General features: G+C 31.0%; 1 pseudogene; it reads left to right on the top strand.

Moving 5' to 3' along the window:
- LOC142323402 (rapamycin-insensitive companion of mTOR-like) overlaps positions 1 to 18682 on the top strand; it is a 77279-nt pseudogene that overhangs the window by 19091 nt on the left and 39506 nt on the right.

Here is an 18682-nt window from a genome sequence, read left to right as displayed (position 1 = left end):
TGAAGCGGTAGAGATCTCTGCGTGGTTAAAAACAAAAAAGAAGAAAGAGCGTGTGGGACAATTTCTTAATTATAACAAAATTATTATTCATCTTATTGAAAACAAAATGGAAAATATGCATTATTAACTAGGAACAAATTAAGTGAGTCAGTTTCTCTATTTTATTGATTCCCATTTAATGTTGAAAAAGAAAGATAAAGGAAATTGGCTGATCTTGTAGTTTTGTTTCTTTGGGACAGTATTATTTTTACAATATACTATTGTAAATTATTTTTAGTAGGTTCCATGAAAGATTAGATTGTATAATTCTTTAATATCCAAAATTTCATTTTTTTTTTCTTTCAGAGTTAATCTTGTGGAAGTTCATTTGTCATTATTATTATACTGTTTTTTGGAAGCTGGTTTATTAGATGCAATTGTAGAAGTGATTGTATCTGATGACACATTTTTATCTGTCAGAGCTACCATTTTATTAGGTAATTTATTTACTTTTTTCATTAAAAATATTGTAAAATTTTTACTTTTTTTATTAATTGATAAAATAATAAATATTATGTTCAAAAAATCACAATGTGAAGGTGATTGATTGTAAAGTAGTACATGATTTTAAATTGGAAAAATTTTTTAATAACTGTTTACAAAAACTATTTAAAATCTAAAACTAAATTGGCATTTTGAATGTTAAACAGTCATTAATAAATTTTAGGAATATTGATAAGAAACTTTATTTTCAGATTTTAAACAGTTATGAATGGTTTACCAATTTATATTGATATTCAGTTTGCATAGATCCTTCTTTATATCTTTCATGTGTGTGTGTGTGTGTGTGTGTGTGTGTGTGTGTGTGTGTGTGTGTATATATATATATATACACACACACACAAATAAAAATAAATGTTTGTTTGTTTGTTTGTCCCATATGTGTTCATATACCATTCATCCAATTGTGATGAAACTTTGATGAGTTGTGTGCACACTTTTGAAGGTTTCTGAATTAATTTGGTGGCACTGGGGTTGAGATATTTAGAAAAATTGTATTTATGGGCTGATTTGGATCATATTCAGAATATGTATTACATGAAAAGAAAAATTTTTGCAAAAACTATACCCGCTACGTGGTGCCGGTGTAGAGATATTCACAAAACAAATACACAGACAGACTTTCTTTTTCTATATATATAAAAGGCAGTGTTCATATGTATGTCTACTATAGACTAAAAACTACTGGACTGATTTATGTGCAGGAAAAATGGATAAAGAGAAAATAAGAAAATAAAATAAATTCCCTTTCTCCTCAAAAAAGGAGAAAGGGAAATAGGGAACAAGAGAAACAGGGAAAAAGGGATAAAGTGAAAGGTTATTAGGGATAAAGGGATTAAGTTCTGTAATGTTCAGTTGTTTAATGTTTTATCAAACTTTCAATTGTGTTCATTTAATCTATGTATACACTCAGATCTAGCAATAGCGAAGCATTGCCAAATCTGCTTGTTTCATATAGATTAAAATTGTTGTAGATTAAAAAATAGTCAATAAAGAATGTTAGTAGTCATCCGCTAATATAAACCGACTCTCTTTGGCACATTTTTGCTTGTTTCAAGACTGCAATTTTTTTATTGTTTTGTTAATTTAGTTGCTTTATATAAAGCAAGTTATGACCGATTTCAATTGTAAGTTCAGTTTTAATAACTCTGCTTAATTGATGCCTACATGAGTAATCCAGTCGGCTCAAATCAGGTATCAATTTGTTTAAATCTCTTTAAGAAGTCAAATTTTCAGATACTGACAAGGATAAGAGATCAGCCTACAATAGAATTTATTGATGCTGATTTGCTTGGTGGTAGGAATGGTGCTTTTTACTTTAAATTTAAAATTCAATTTGGCATCATTTTGGAATAAACTTTGTTTAAAGATTTTTGAGCAGTTCAAATAGAGAATTTTGATATGGTCAGCTCCACACCCATCTTGTTCTTTTTCTATCAGCGAAGAGGAGCTGTGAATTTTTTAGATTGCTAATATTAATTGCCTTTGGATCAAGAAGCCATCGCTCTGTCATTAATTTATTTCTTTCCCTGTTTTTAATGTAAACACTTAATTAAAATTATTTTTGTTAAAACTGTTTACAATCATTTTTTGTATTTTTTTTTTTTAACAGGAGAATTGTTGCATTTAATTCACTTATTGCTTCCACCAGAGTGTTGCCATTTAACACCTGCACTTCCAAATCTTTTGTCATACGCAGTACGAGGCCGTCCAGCGACTTGTATAAATCGTCCAAACATACAGACTACTGAAAAACAATATACAGAATCACATTTTCAACGCTTTAAAAGAGATTCGATTCAACATGATCGACAAAAGAAAAAAGAAAGTATTTCTAGTGTTTGCCGAACTGAGAGAGTACGTACTGTCAGTAGTCAGAGTTGTCGTTCAAGAACTGTATCGGATAGTTCTGGTGATTGTAGTCATATTGATCGTCCTGACTCTGAAACGATCTTACCTCCATCTGCAAATGGATTACAAAATGTGAGTTGAGATTTATTTAAATGAATTTCTTTTATAGAAAAAAAAACTTGAAAAATGGAATTTTAAATCTTATTATTATTATTAGTTATTCGACAGTAGAGTGCACCGTTCCATAACTTTTATTCTTTGTCTTACTCATAATTTAATGTACAGCTATCTATTTTATAAATATTTTAATCTCTTTGCTTTCTTTTATGTTTTAGCTATTTAAAATTGCTTATAGAATTGAATTTGACCATTAATATCGTAATGTTTGTCTGACTGATATTTTTCTTTGTTTTATAAGATTCTGTACAAATTTTTTTTTCTTCAGTTTGTTTTAAAGCATTTTCATGTTTTATAAAAAGTTACAAAATGTTTTCCTGTTCTTTGAAAACAGAATTTTGGATTGGGATTCTGCTTATTTCAATAGACAATATCTTAAAAGAAATAAAAAAAAAAAAAAATCAACTTTCAAAAAGTGGACTTCCCAATAAAGTAGCAGTTTTGTTGTGCTGGAAATAATAATAACTGATATAATCCAAAGTTTTTATGAATTTAGAAATGAAGGATCTCCTTAAGTTTTTTTAAACAAATAATTTTTATACTTAAAAATTTTTGTAGTGGACCACAATTAAAGTGCTTAATTTAAAAATAAAAAAATAACAAAAAATAATTAATTAAGAGCATAGTTTCTTTCAGGTAAATTTAATAACTAACATATACTGTTTTTGGAATTTTTAATTTTAATTCTTATTCGGTACAACATTACAGAACATCATTGTTCTGTATCTCTAGAAAGAGTTCTAAAAGCAATTTCAAAGTGTCACCGACATTTAAATAGTTTAATATGATGAGGTTTTTGTACATGCAGACATTTTTTAAAGTTCTGAATTTTTATATCAATCATAAGATACCTTTTTTCTATTAATTTTAAGGACTTCAAGAACAGCAAGTGTTCTTCGTGATGTGAGAGATGCTTTATCAGACATTGCTGAGAAACACAGCAAAGGGACTGTTGGAAATGGCACTGATAACAATCCTTATGTCCCTGAATTTGATACATATACTGAACCTCAAATATTCAATGTTCCAGAACTGTTACCTTTATCCCCAAATCCACCTCTGGAATATGATATCCTTAATGAACCAGATCCAGTTAATTTTGATCCACCGTATTCCAGTAGGGCTCAACAACATGCTCTAACAGCTGTTTCAGCATTGTCTCAACTTCATCGGTTGCTACGTAAACGTCCAGCACCTGCTTCTATATTTCTTGATCATCTTATTACTTGTTTTTTTTTTTTTTTTTGTCTTCAGTCATTTGACTGGTTTGATGCAGCTCTCCAAGATTCCCTATCTAGTGCTAGTCGTTTCATTTCAGTATACCCTCTACATCCTACATGCCCAACAATTTGTTTTACATACTCCAAACGTGGCCTGCCTACACAATTTTTCCCTTCTACCTGTCCTTCCAATATTAAAGCGACTATTCCAGGATGCCTTAGTATGTGGCCTATAAGTCTGTCTCTTCTTTTAAGTATATTTTTCCAAATGCTTCTTTCTTCATCTATTTGCCGCAATACCTCTTCATTTGTCACTTTATCCACCCGTCTGATTTTTAACATTCTCCTATAGCACCGCATTTCAAAAGCTTCTAATCTTTTCTTCTCAGATACTCCGATCGTCCAAGTTTCACTTCCATATAAAGCGACACTCCAAACATACACTTTCAAAAATCTTTTCCTGACATTTAAATTAATTTTTGATGTAAACAAATTATATTTCTTACTGAAGGCTCGTTTAGCTTGTGCTATTCGGCATTTTATATCGCTCCTGCTTCGTCCATCTTTAGTAATTTTACTTCCCAAATAACAAAATTCTTCTACCTCCATAATCTTTTCTCCTCCTATTTTCACATTCAGCGGTCCATCTTTGTTATTTCTACTACATTTCATTACTTTTGTTTTGTTCTTGTTTATTTTCACGCGATAGTTCTTGCGTAGGACTTCATCTATGCCGTTCATTGTTTCTTCTAAATCCTTTTTACTCTCGGCTAGAATTACTATATCACCAGCAAATCGTAGCATTTTTATCTTTTCACCTTGTACTGTTACTCCGAATCTAAATTGTTCTTTAATATCATTAACTGCTAGTTCCATGTAAAGATTAAAAAGTAACGGAGACAGGGAACACCCTTGTCGGACTCCCTTTCTCATTACGGCTTCTTTCTTATGTTCTTCAATTATTACTGTTCCTGTAAATGTTAGCAATCGTTCTTCTATCTCTATATTTGAACCCTAATTTTTTTAAAATGCTGAACATTTTATTCCAGTCTACGTTATCGAAAGCCTTTTCTAGGTCTATAAACGCCAAGTATGTTGGTTTGTTTTTCTTTAATCTTCCTTCTACTATTAATCTGAGGCCTAAAATTGCTTCCCTTTTCCCTATACTTTTCCTGAAACCAAATTTGTCTTCTCCTAACACTTCTTCCACTCTCCTCTCAATTCTTCTGTATAAAATTCTAGTTAAGATTTTTGATGCATGACTAGTTAAACTAATTGTTCTGTATTATTACTTGTATTGATCGGAAAGAATCTCCAGATTGGTTTGATCTTGCAAGAACTAAAGGAAAATCGTCATCAAATAAAAATAAATTAACTCAGGTTCGTTTTTTTAATCATTTTCTTCATTTTATTTATTAATAAATAAATACTAGAACGTACCGAATTTGTACATTCTGTTGTATGTTCAAATTTTTGCTTTCTAGACAAAGAAAATAAAAAGGAAAAACAAAGTAACATAGAGATTAAAAACAGATTAGCATAAGGGAGCAGAATTTTTAGAAATTCACATTGTTCTTTTTAAATATAGATGTTACAAAAGAAATTTTTTTAAATTTTATGATGAATGTCCAGAAACGAATGTTTTGGGATTAAAAAAACAGCAGTTGTGGGAAATATAATTTGGAATACATTGTTAAACATTTTTTTCGTACATAGTCAAAAAAGTTTAGCCAGTTTTTCATTTAAGGAAACAAATGGTAATTACACGGTGCCAGATCTAAGCTGTATGCAGGATGATCAAAAATGTTTTCATCCAAACTGCCCCAAAAGTTCTTGAGTACAGTGGACATGCATTGTTGTAGATGAATAAAACCTGGATGTCAACATGTCCTGTCGCTTGTTTTGGATTGCTCTTCATAGCTTTTTTCAGGTGTTACATTATACTCCTGCATTTATTGTAGCATCAGGGTTCATAAATGTAATAAAAATACCCTTTTTTCTGTCCCAGAAGACTATTGTTCTGAAACATAATGCAAAAGGCTAAATGAAATTGTTGGAAAGTGAAATGAAAGCTCTGTAATGGTAATGCACTGATTAGTATGAATTTTTTTCATCAACCTCTGCTACCAGTTCAACAGACAGAATCCTAGGCCCGCCATATCATTTTTTCGTGAACATTTGAGCATCCATTTTTAAATACAATCACACACGGGTGTAACATCACCGCTTCATTGCACGTTAATTCATTATTTCTTTCCCACACGCATCATATAGTTTGTAATTTTTTTTTTATGAAAGTAATCTAATACCTGATCTCACTTCACTACCGGTGGAATTTTCTGTAACAATCTATTTTAAACACTTGTAAATATCAACAAGATGTGTCAAATTCCACATAACGGACCTTCATGTGTATGAGTCAGACTAACACGAAATGCTGCTACCCTCATTCACAAACAAGCTACATTCTGGATAGCTCTCTTATATGGAGCAAAACACAAGCAATAGGAAAAACAAAAAAAAACAAAGAAAAGAGCTCTTAGAAATATGATTTTACAAGGTGTTGAAAATTAACTGGATTGACAAAAAATATGTAATATAAATTGTGATAAGATTATATGAAACAGAACAAACCTTAAGACAGGCGAGGGAGCGGAAACATTTGTGGGTGAATTTTGAACATTTGAATTATGTTGAGTTTTATTAGCTGATATATGGATATCAGCTAATAAAATGAGTATATATCATATCAGCTAATTCATTTAGTTAAATGATTGATGAAAAAAAAAGTGTTGACATCTTTGTCTGTACTTCATTACAACTTAAACTTATATTTATTTTTATTATTTTCTTTAATTACAGTTATTAACAAAAGAGTGTGATGAAGCAATAAAGGAATCAGGTGTGTTGTCTGTTAAAGATCCATTCATTTGGAACTGGGATTCAGTTAGAGCTATATTAAATGTAACTAAATTTTATTTGTACGTTTGGGATAAATAATTGGACATAAATTAAGATGATTCAGTTTTCTGTCATTCCTTGTAAGTAATGTCTGTGTAGTGTTTCTTGATTACCCACCGGGTTGGTCTAGTGGTGAACGCAACGCGTCTTCCCAAATCAGCTGATTTGGAAGTCGAGAGTTCCAGCGTTCAAGTCCTAGTAAAGCCAGTTACTTTTACACGGGTTTGAATACTAGATCGTGGATACCGGTGTTCTTTGGTGGTTGGGTTTCAATTAACCACACATCTCAGGAATGGTCGAACTGAGAATGTACAAGACTACACTCATACATAACATCCTCATTCATCCTCTGAAGAATTATCTAAACAGTAGTTACCGGGGAGGCTAAACAGTAAAGAAAGAAGAAGTGTTTCTTGATTATTTTGTTTACAGTAATTTTATAATATTGAGTATCTATTTACCTATAGCTTATGTTTGTTGTTTTTGAGTTATATACAAAGATTAATTATTTAATCAGTCTCTGTTGGTTCAGGTTTTCCTTGTACTGTGTGAGGATTTTTTGTTTGTTAAATATTTATATTTATTTATTATTTATTATGCTTTTACGGCCAACATGGGACCACTTAAGTCAATTTTAGTTGGATCTTTTCTGAGAAAAGCGTGTTATTTTACTCTTTCGAGCTGCCCAGTATTTCTTCATCCGTTCAGATCTTGCTTTCTTTTCTTCATCCGTAAACACCCTCTTCGTTGTATTTTGTCGTTTGTCTGTCTTTTGTTTAAATCTAATGCTTTTATCTTTTAGCTTTGTAATTTTTCCAGTTTTATTCTGTAGGTCAGTCAGAGAAATATTTATATTACTCTTCATAAAAAAGTTTCATTTTTGAATTAACTATGATTTCTGTTATATAGTAGGAATGTGGAGGATATGGTTCATTTCATCATCGATTATTGTTAATTTTTGCCTGATTTTGACTGAAGTCATAGAAAAGTTTTTAAAAACACTTTTTAGTTAAAAATGAACTACTTGAGTGTCTTAATGGGTCAAACTGGTTAAAGTTAAGTTGGCATTGTAAATGTGTCTGGTAATTTAGTTTTAGTTTATGAATTAAACTATTGATTATTTTTTATTCACCTTCTGTTACAGTTTCTTGATTAACATAAATTTTATTCGTTTTTAATTTTAAAATTTCCAATTTATATGCATTTAATGTTATTTCTTTCTTTTAACTTTAAGAGAAAAAACATAGCTTGTCATTTTGTGTTCATTTTATTTTTTGGATTTGTAACATAATAAATTAAATTTTATTTTATAAGTGCAATATTCAGTTTTTGTTTTTGTGTTTTCTCTTCTTTTTTTTATATATACCCATAATTATAATTTAAATCATTAAGTCATTTTTTATTTTTCATGGATTTTATTTTTATGGTTATTTCTAAAGTGTTCAGTATCTTTTCAATTTAATTATAGCGTTTTATTTTTGTAGTTCATTTTATAACTGATGGGTCCACATCAAAAAGTGGTTTAGGTCACATTTTGTCAATTTTACAGAAGAACTTTTTTTATGATAACACGTTTAAGAAGTTCTTTTTTTTAAAGGTAACTTGTAAATAAATAGTTTTTTTTAAATATCAAATCCAAAAAAAATGAAAAATAAAAAAACAAAAATATAAAATATTTTTATTACCTTGATACAAAATTTACATGCTAAAATTATACAATTTTTCCCCTTTGAATATTATAATAATTGAAACTACATGTTAGTTATAAAATGAAAGAATAATTTAAATATCATAAATAGCACTGAAAAATGTTATTAATATAATTAAATTATAATAATACATTTTTAGTAATATTAAAATATTATTAAAAAAAATTATTTATTTAATGACAATGAAACTTTATACTACTTTTCAACATAGTCCCCAGCAACATTTAGACACTCGTTCTATCATTCTGTCAGCTTTCTGATTCCTACGGCATAGAAGTCTTTAGTTTGCTGTTTGAACCATTCATGTACTGCTTTTTTTATCGCTTTGTTGTCAAACTTTTTACTGCATAAAAAGTCATTGAGTAAACTGAACAAATGAAAATTGGATAGGGAGAGGTCTAAGTTACAAGGAGGATGTGGCAACACTTCCCAACCCAGCGTTTATCCCGTTCCCTGAACGATGTGGAGATGCACGTTGCCATGCAAGAGAATCACACCTTTTGAGAGAGTGTCCTAACCTTTTCGCCTTATCACGAGTCTCACTTTCTGTTTGAGCATATTAGAATAGTACTCGCTGTTCATGGTATGTTGTTCTTCTAAATAATCGCTAAAAATTTGGTCTCGTGTTTCCCAGAAGGTCGTTAATATCCCTTGACCGGCTGATGCATGAGTTTCAAATTTTTTTGTTGTAGATGAATCCGGATGTTTCCATTCAAGACTTTGCTGTTTGGATTCAGACTCAAAATGGTGTGTCCACATTTCATCAGAGATAAAAGTGATTACCTTTGACTTCAATCTGTTCATTGAGCCCAGAATAAATCCAAATCTGGGTGTCTTTATGTGCTTGAGTTAACTGTCTTGGAACCCATCTGGCATAGAAGTCTTTAGTTTGCTGTTTGAACCATTCATGTACTGCTTTTTTTATCGCTTTGTTGTCAAACTTTTTACTGCATAAAAAGTCATTGAGTAAGCTGAACAAATGAAAATTGGATAGGGAGAGGTCTAAGTTACAAGGAGGATGTGGCAACACTTCCCAACCCAACTTCTAGAGCGTTTATCCCGTTCCCTGAACGATGTGGAGATGCACGTTGCCATGCAAGAGAATCACACCTTTTGAGAGAGTGTCCTAACCTTTTTGCCTTATCACGAGTCTCACTTTCTGTTTGAGCATATTAGAATAGTACTCGCTGTTCATGGTATGTTGTTCTTCTAAATAATCGCTAAAAATTTGGTCTCGTGTTTCCCAGAAGGTCGTTAATATCCCTTGACCGGCTGATGCATGAGTTTCAAATTTTTTTTTGTAGATGAATCCGGATGTTTCCATTCAAGACTTTGCTGTTTGGATTCAGACTCAAAATGGTGTGTCCACATTTCATCAGAGATAAAAGTGATTACCTTTGACTTCAATCTGTTCATTGAGCCCAGAATAAATCCAAATATGGGTGTCTTTATGTGCTTGAGTTAACCGTCTTGGAACCCATCTCAAACACATTTTGCGATAATTCAGCACATCATGAATGATTGAATATGTGGTTCTAATACTAATATTATACAAACTAGCAATTCGGAAAATTTTGACTCGCTTGTCTTCCCAAATAAGACCATTTATGCAAAAATAAAAAAAACTATTTATGCGGTCTGCAGCGCAGTGGTCAAAACTTCAACTGGTCTTCCAGAGCGATTAAGATCAGTCATACTTGTTCTGCCTGAATTAAACTGTTTCACCATAACAGTAACATGTTTTATACACGTTACTGCAATTTAAACACTTTTCATTGTACTATATTTTCATTGTATCAGTAAATTTAATTGATTTTTGAAAAATTCTGTTTTTTCCAGCATATTCCATAAATTGAAATAAATTCTGTTTTGTGGACTTCAGTCTCTTAAAAATTTTGTCGTGTTAAATGTTATTTTTATCACTATTTGTATCTCTTAAACTTTTACATAACAGATTATGTTTTCACTGACTAACGATACTTGTTTGATGATATAAATAAGAAATTTGCTCGTCATTGCTACTTATCTGTTAATACTTATCGTAATACTTAATACTGTAATCGATACTGTTATCGTAATACTTATTGTGTTACTTATCGTAAATTGTTTAAGGATCTGTTTTCCACCTTCAGCTGGTAACAGCTGCAAAACATTTAATTCATTTGCATCAGTAATCATTGCTAAACTTATGAAGTGATAATTTACTCTTTTTACTAATGTAAGTTAATCTGATATAGCTGTTACTCATATTACTTATAAAATAAAAATTATTTAAAAAAAATTAAACATTTAAAATTATTTTCAAAAACAAAACTGAATTACAGCAAAAATATGTTCACAATGTAACAGTTAAACTAAAACAAACGGTCGATGCATGAAAGGTGATTGAAATTAAACTGTATTATGAGTAATGATGGTCTTTATGAAAATAGGATAAATATTCAGAGTACAGAGAATGACATGTGGAATTAGCTCCTTCTTTTTGGTATTATAAAACATCAATTTACTTGTGACTGAGCTTGTTGTTTTACTATAATAAATGAATAGGATTATGTGATTCATCTTTTTTTTTTTTGTCTTCAGTCATTTGACTGGTTTGATGCAGCTCTCCAAGATTCCCTATCTAGTGCTAGTCGTTTCATTTCAGTATACCCTCTACATCCTACATCCCCAACAATTTGTTTTACATACTCCAAACGTGGCCTGCCTACACAATTTTTCCCTTCTACCTGTCCTTCCAATATTAAAGCGACTATTCCAGGATGCCTTAGTATGTGGCCTATAAGTCTGTCTCTTCTTTTAACTATATTTTTCCAAATGCTACTTTCTTCATCTATTTGCCGCAATACCTCTTCATTTGTCACTTTATCCACCCATCTGATTTTTAACATTCTCCTATAGCACCGCATTTCAAAAGCTTCTAATCTTTTCTTCTCAGATACTCCGATCGTCCAAGTTTCACTTCCATATAAAGCGACACTCCAAACATACACTTTCAAAAATCTTTTCCTGACATTTAAATTAATTTTTGACGTAAACAAATTATATTTCTTACTGAAGGCTCGTTTAGCTTGTGCTATTCGGCATTTTATATCGCTCCTGCTTCGTCCATCTTTAGTAATTTTACTTCCCAAATAACAAAATTCTTCTACCTCCGTAATCTTTTCTCCTCCTATTTTCACATTCAGCGGTCCATCTTTGTTATTTCTACTACATTTCATTACTTTTGTTTTGTTCTTGTTTTTATTTCATGCGATAGTTCTTGCGTAGGACTTCATCTATGCCGTTCATTGTTTCTTCTAAATCCTTTTTACTCTCGGCTAGAATTACTATATCATCAGCAAATCGTAGAATCTTTATCTTTTCACCTTGTACTGTTACTCCGAATCTAAATTGTTCTTTAACATCATTAACTGCTAGTTCCATGTAAAGATTAAAAAGTAACGGAGATAGGGAACATCCTTGTCGGACTCCCTTTCTTATTAGGGCTTCTTTCTTATGTTCTTCAATTGTTATTGTTGCTGTTTGGTTCCTGTACATGTTAGCAATTGTTCTTCTATCTCTGTATTTGAACCCTAATTTTTTTAAAATGCTGAACATTTTATTCCAGTCTACGTTATCGAAAGCCTTTTCTAGGTCTATAAACGCCAAGTATGTCGGTTTGTTTTTCTTTAATCTTCCTTCTACTATTAATCTGAGGCCTAAAATTGCTTCCCTTGTCCCTATACTTTTCCTGAAACCAAATTGGTCTTCTCCTAACACTTCTTCCACTCTCCTCTCAATTCTTCTGTATAAAATTCTAGTTAAGATTTTTGATGCATGACTAGTTAAACTAATTGTTCTGTATTATTACTTGTATTGATCGGAAAGAATCTCCAGATTGGTTTGATCTTGCAAGAACTAAAGGAAAATCGTCATCAAATAAAAATAAATTAACTCAGGTTCGTTTTTTTAATCATTTTCTTCATTTTATTTATTAATAAATAAATACTAGAACGTACCGAATTTGTACATTCTGTTGTATGTTCAAATTTTTGCTTTCTAGACAAAGAAAATAAAAAGGAAAAACAAAGTAACATAGAGATTAAAAACAGATTAGCATAAGGGAGCAGAATTTTTAGAAATTCACATTGTTCTTTTTAAATATAGATGTTACAAAAGAAATTTTTTTAAATTTTATGATGAATGTCCAGAAACGAATGTTTTAGGATTAAAAAAACAGCAGTTGTGGGAAATATAATTTGAGAATACATTGTTAAACATTTTTTTTGTACATAGTCAAAAAAGTTTAGCCAGTTTTTCATTTAAGGAAACAAATGGTAATTACACGGTGGCAGATCTAAGATGTATGCAGGTTGATCAAAAATGTTTTCATCCAAACTGCCCCAAAAGTTCTTGAGTACAGTGGACATGCATTGTTGTAGATGAATAAAACCTGGATGTCAACATGTCCTGTCGCTTGTTTTGGATTGCTCTTCATAGCTTTTTTCAGGTGTTACATTACACTCCTGCATTTATTGTAGCATCAGGGTTCATAAATGTAATAAAAATACCCTTTTTTCTGTCCCAGAAGACTATTGTTCTGAAACATAATGCAAAAGGCTAAATGAAATTGTTGGAAAATGAAATGAAAGCTCTGTAATGGTAATGCACTGATTAGTATGAATTTTTTTCATCAACCTCTGCTACCAGTTCAACAGACAGAATCCTAGGCCCGCCATATCATTTTTTCGTGAGCATTTGAGCATCCATTTTTAAATACAATCACACACGGGTGTAACATCACCGCTTCATTGCACGTTAATTCATTATTTCTTTCCCACACGCATCATATAGTTTGTAATTTTTTTTTTATGAAAGTAATCTAATACCTGATCTCACTTCACTACCGGTGGAATTTTCTGTAACAATCTATTTTAAACACTTGTAAATATCAACAAGATGTGTCAAATTCCACATAACGGACCTTCATGTGTATGAGTCAGACTAACACGAAATGCTGCTACCCTCATTCACAAACAAGCTACATTCTGGATAGCTCTCTTATATGGAGCAAAACACAAGCAATAGGAAAAACAAAAAAACAAAGAAAAGAGCTCTTAGAAATATGATTTTACAAGGTGTTGAAAATTAACTGGATTGACAAAAAATATGTAATATAAATTGTGATAAGATTATATGAAACAGAACAAACCTTAAGACAGGCGAGGGAGCGGAAACATTTGTGGGTGAATTTTGAACATTTGAATTATGTTGAGTTTTATTAGCTGATATATGGATATCAGCTAATAAAATGAGTATATATCATATCAGCTAATTCATTTAGTTAAATGATTGATGAAAAAAAAAGTGTTGACATCTTTGTCTGTACTTCATTACAACTTAAACTTATATTTATTTTTATTATTTTCTTTAATTACAGTTATTAACAAAAGAGTGTGATGAAGCAATAAAGGAATCAGGTGTGTTGTCTGTTAAAGATCCATTCATTTGGAACTGGGATTCAGTTAGAGCTATATTAAATGTAACTAAATTTTATTTGTACGTTTGGGATAAATAATTGGACATAAATTAAGATGATTCAGTTTTCTGTCATTCCTTGTAAGTAATGTCTGTGTAGTGTTTCTTGATTACCCACCGGGTTGGTCTAGTGGTGAACGCAACGCGTCTTCCCAAATCAGCTGATTTGGAAGTCGAGAGTTCCAGCGTTCAAGTCCTAGTAAAGCCAGTTACTTTTACACGGGTTTGAATACTAGATCGTGGATACCGGTGTTCTTTGGTGGTTGGGTTTCAATTAACCACACATCTCAGGAATGGTCGAACTGAGAATGTACAAGACTACACTCATACATAACATCCTCATTCATCCTCTGAAGAATTATCTAAACAGTAGTTACCGGGGAGGCTAAACAGTAAAGAAAGAAGAAGTGTTTCTTGATTATTTTGTTTACAGTAATTTTATAATATTGAGTATCTATTTACCTATAGCTTATGTTTGTTGTTTTTGAGTTATATACAAAGATTAATTATTTAATCAGTCTCTGTTGGTTCAGGTTTTCCTTGTACTGTGTGAGGATTTTTTGTTTGTTAAATATTTATATTTATTTATTATTTATTATGCTTTTACGGCCAACATGGGACCACTTAAGTCAATTTTAGTTGGATCTTTTCTGAGAAAAGCGTGTTATTTTACTCTTTCGAGCTGCCCAGTATTTCTTCATCCGTTCAGATCTTGCTTTCTTTTCTTCATCCGTAAACACCCTCTTCGTTGTATTTTGTCGTTTGTCTGTCTTTTGTTTAAATCTAATGCTTTTATCTTTTAGCTTTGTAATTTTTCCAGTTTTATTCTGTAGGTCAGTCAGAGAAATATTTATATTACTCTTCATAAAAAAGTTTCATTTTTGAATTAACTATGATTTCTGTTATATAGTAGGAATGTGGAGGATATGGTTCATTTCATCATCGATTATTGTTAATTTTTGCCTGATTTTGACTGAAGTCATAGAAAAGTTTTTAAAAACACTTTTTAGTTAAAAATGAACTACTTGAGTGTCTTAATGGGTCAAACTGGTTAAAGTTAAGTTGGCATTGTAAATGTGTCTGGTAATTTAGTTTTAGTTTATGAATTAAACTATTGATTATTTTTTATTCACCTTCTGTTACAGTTTCTTGATTAACATAAATTTTATTCGTTTTTAATTTTAAAATTTCCAATTTATATGCATTTAATGTTATTTCTTTCTTTTAACTTTAAGAGAAAAAACATAGCTTGTCATTTTGTGTTCATTTTATTTTTTGGATTTGTAACATAATAAATTAAATTTTATTTTATAAGTGCAATATTCAGTTTTTGTTTTTGTGTTTTCTCTTCTTTTTTTTATATATACCCATAATTATAATTTAAATCATTAAGTCATTTTTTATTTTTCATGGATTTTATTTTTATGGTTATTTCTAAAGTGTTCAGTATCTTTTCAATTTAATTATAGCGTTTTATTTTTGTAGTTCATTTTATAACTGATGGGTCCACATCAAAAAGTGGTTTAGGTCACATTTTGTCAATTTTACAGAAGAACTTTTTTTATGATAACACGTTTAAGAAGTTCTTTTTTTTAAAGGTAACTTGTAAATAAATAGTTTTTTTTAAATATCAAATCCAAAAAAAATGAAAAATAAAAAAACAAAAATATAAAATATTTTTATTACCTTGATACAAAATTTACATGCTAAAATTATACAATTTTTCCCCTTTGAATATTATAATAATTGAAACTACATGTTAGTTATAAAATGAAAGAATAATTTAAATATCATAAATAGCACTGAAAAATGTTATTAATATAATTAAATTATAATAATACATTTTTAGTAATATTAAAATATTATTAAAAAAAATTATTTATTTAATGACAATGAAACTTTATACTACTTTTCAACATAGTCCCCAGCAACATTTAGACACTCGTTCTATCATTCTGTCAGCTTTCTGATTCCTACGGCATAGAAGTCTTTAGTTTGCTGTTTGAACCATTCATGTACTGCTTTTTTTATCGCTTTGTTGTCAAACTTTTTACTGCATAAAAAGTCATTGAGTAAACTGAACAAATGAAAATTGGATAGGGAGAGGTCTAAGTTACAAGGAGGATGTGGCAACACTTCCCAACCCAGCGTTTATCCCGTTCCCTGAACGATGTGGAGATGCACGTTGCCATGCAAGAGAATCACACCTTTTGAGAGAGTGTCCTAACCTTTTCGCCTTATCACGAGTCTCACTTTCTGTTTGAGCATATTAGAATAGTACTCGCTGTTCATGGTATGTTGTTCTTCTAAATAATCGCTAAAAATTTGGTCTCGTGTTTCCCAGAAGGTCGTTAATATCCCTTGACCGGCTGATGCATGAGTTTCAAATTTTTTTGTTGTAGATGAATCCGGATGTTTCCATTCAAGACTTTGCTGTTTGGATTCAGACTCAAAATGGTGTGTCCACATTTCATCAGAGATAAAAGTGATTACCTTTGACTTCAATCTGTTCATTGAGCCCAGAATAAATCCAAATCTGGGTGTCTTTATGTGCTTGAGTTAACTGTCTTGGAACCCATCTGGCATAGAAGTCTTTAGTTTGCTGTTTGAACCATTCATGTACTGCTTTTTTTATCGCTTTGTTGTCAAACTTTTTACTGCATAAAAAGTCATTGAGTAAGCTGAACAAATGAAAATTGGATAGGGAGAGGTCTAAGTTACAAGGAGGATGTGGCAACACTTCCCAACCCAACTTCTAGAGCGTTTATCCCGTTCCCTGAACGATGTGGAGATGCACGTTGCCATGCAAGAGAATCACACCTTTTGAGAGAGTGTCCTAACCTTTTTGCCTTATCACGAGTCTCACTTTCTGTTTGAGCATATTAGAATAGTACTCGCTGTTCATGGTATGTTGTTCTTCTAAATAATCGCTAAAAATTTGGTCTCGTGTTTCCCAGAAGGTCGTTAATATCCCTTGACCGGCTGATGCATGAGTTTCAAATTTTTTTTTGTAGATGAATCCGGATGTTTCCATTCAAGACTTTGCTGTTTGGATTCAGACTCAAAATGGTGTGTCCACATTTCATCAGAGATAAAAGTGATTACCTTTGACTTCAATCTGTTCATTGAGCCCAGAATAAATCCAAATATGGGTGTCTTTATGTGCTTGAGTTAACCGTCTTGGAACCCATCTCAAACACATTTTGCGATAATTCAGCACATCATGAATGATTGAATATGTGGTTCTAATACTAATATTATACAAACTAGCAATTCGGAAAATTTTGACTCGCTTGTCTTCCCAAATAAGACCATTTATGCAAAAATAAAAAAAACTATTTATGCGGTCTGCAGCGCAGTGGTCAAAACTTCAACTGGTCTTCCAGAGCGATTAAGATCAGTCATACTTGTTCTGCCTGAATTAAACTGTTTCACCATAACAGTAACATGTTTTATACACGTTACTGCAATTTAAACACTTTTCATTGTACTATATTTTCATTGTATCAGTAAATTTAATTGATTTTTGAAAAATTCTGTTTTTTCCAGCATATTCCATAAATTGAAATAAATTCTGTTTTGTGGACTTCAGTCTCTTAAAAATTTTGTCGTGTTAAATGTTATTTTTATCACTATTTGTATCTCTTAAACTTTTACATAACAGATTATGTTTTCACTGACTAACGATACTTGTTTGATGATATAAATAAGAAATTTGCTCGTCATTGCTACTTATCTGTTAATACTTATCGTAATACTTAATACTGTAATCGATACTGTTATCGTAATACTTATTGTGTTACTTATCGTAAATTGTTTAAGGATCTGTTTTCCACCTTCAGCTGGTAACAGCTGCAAAACATTTAATTCATTTGCATCAGTAATCATTGCTAAACTTATGAAGTGATAATTTACTCTTTTTACTAATGTAAGTTAATCTGATATAGCTGTTACTCATATTACTTATAAAATAAAAATTATTTAAAAAAAATTAAACATTTAAAATTATTTTCAAAAACAAAACTGAATTACAGCAAAAATATGTTCACAATGTAACAGTTAAACTAAAACAAACGGTCGATGCATGAAAGGTGATTGAAATTAAACTGTATTATGAGTAATGATGGTCTTTATGAAAATAGGATAAATATTCAGAGTACAGAGAATGACATGTGGAATTAGCTCCTTCTTTTTGGTATTATAAAACATCAATTTACTTGTGACTGAGCTTGTTGTTTTACTATAATAAATGAATAGGATTATGTGATTCATCTTTTTTTTTTTTGTCTTCAGTCATTTGACTGGTTTGATGCAGCTCTCCAAGATTCCCTATCTAGTGCTAGTCGTTTCATTTCAGTATACCCTCTACATCCTACATCCCCAACAATTTGTTTTACATACTCCAAACGTGGCCTGCCTACACAATTTTTCCCTTCTACCTGTCCTTCCAATATTAAAGCGACTATTCCAGGATGCCTTAGTATGTGGCCTATAAGTCTGTCTCTTCTTTTAACTATATTTTTCCAAATGCTACTTTCTTCATCTATTTGCCGCAATACCTCTTCATTTGTCACTTTATCCACCCATCTGATTTTTAACATTCTCCTATAGCACCGCATTTCAAAAGCTTCTAATCTTTTCTTCTCAGATACTCTGATCGTCCAAGTTTCACTTCCATATAAAGCGACACTCCAAACATACACT

This window comes from Lycorma delicatula, chromosome 4, assembly GCF_047948215.1.
Source record: "Lycorma delicatula isolate Av1 chromosome 4, ASM4794821v1, whole genome shotgun sequence".
Taxonomy (NCBI): domain Eukaryota; kingdom Metazoa; phylum Arthropoda; class Insecta; order Hemiptera; family Fulgoridae; genus Lycorma; species Lycorma delicatula.
The sequence above is the reverse complement of the archived record's forward strand: the minus strand, read 5'-3'. Positions and strand labels throughout refer to the sequence as shown.